Source organism: Aplysia californica, unplaced genomic scaffold, assembly GCF_000002075.1.
Source record: "Aplysia californica isolate F4 #8 unplaced genomic scaffold, AplCal3.0 scaffold00430, whole genome shotgun sequence".
In the NCBI taxonomy this organism is placed as follows: Eukaryota; Metazoa; Mollusca; class Gastropoda; order Aplysiida; family Aplysiidae; genus Aplysia; species Aplysia californica.
In genome coordinates this window covers 301,271-302,538 of record NW_004797700.1, presented here as the reverse complement: position 1 = coordinate 302,538, position 1,268 = coordinate 301,271, and positions in this window count along the sequence as shown.

Here is a 1,268-nt window from a genome sequence, read left to right as displayed (position 1 = left end):
CACACACACACACACACACACACACACACACACACACACACACACACACACTCTCTCTCTCTCTCTCTCTCTCTCTCTCTCTCTTATTGTTGTTTGTTAGGTCATAAACGGGCCAAAGGATAGAGGTGTTACATACTCCTCCCCCCAAAAGAAAAGGAGGAGAGAGAAGGAAAATAGACGTTTGGTAAGCAGGAAAAAAGAAGCAAACCACACCAGAGCACCCACCAACCACACCAGAGCACCCACCAACCACACCAGAGCACCCACCAACCACACCAGAGCACCCGCCAACCACAGCACCCATCTCTCTCAGAGAAGGAGCCCCATGGACCGCCTTTGTAATAATGACTTATACTCTGTCTTGTACAGCGTAAAACACCGATCGATATCAGAAAAAGAAAATGAGGACAATTTATTGAATAATTGGTCGCTTTTAAGCACAAGGGGGCTATTCCGAAAAACGCTGTTTTTGAGAAAATCGAAGGTAAAGTTTTTACTCCTTTTTCAGATTCTTTAAACGACAAGGAGAGTTTGTCTATAACCAATCAAATATACCCACCAAAGAAACCAAACTTCTCCTAAAGGTAGGGCAATGCCTACTTTTGGTGTAGGTCAAGATTTCTGGAAACCCCCGAAATCTGGGTTAGCCCGCTTGTCCTTAAAAGCGACCAATTAATACTAAAAGAAAGGAATAAGGACAACTAGATTTGACAATGTATCAGGGTGGACAGTTTTACATTGTATGTACGTTCACCTCAGATGACGGGGAAAAGAAAAATAATAACATAATATCTCTATCATAAATGCAACTGCGTATTAGAGTCAATAACATTATTCCGTTGCTACAACTTTTTCATACCCTGTAAAGTTTATCTGGCAGCGCAACTAGATATTGACCGAATAATTCTGTAGTCACAGCCTGATACTTCTCCGCATTTCATTTGGTCAAACTTTTGGAGCGCAGCCAGAAAATTATAATAAAACGCTTGAACAAGTAGCAGTTCACGCCGAAGTAAAGCTTTCCATGTTTTACACTCACGCACACGTACACGAACACACACGCACACTTAAACACACACACACACACACACACACACACACACACACGCACGCATACACTCATACACACGCACCCGCATACACTCATACACACGCACGCACACGCATAAACACACACAGACACAAAAACAAACACTGATAAGCACATCCCCATGCTAAGTGTATTTATGAAAATACGTTTGATTTTCTTAAAGTTTAAAGAAAATAGC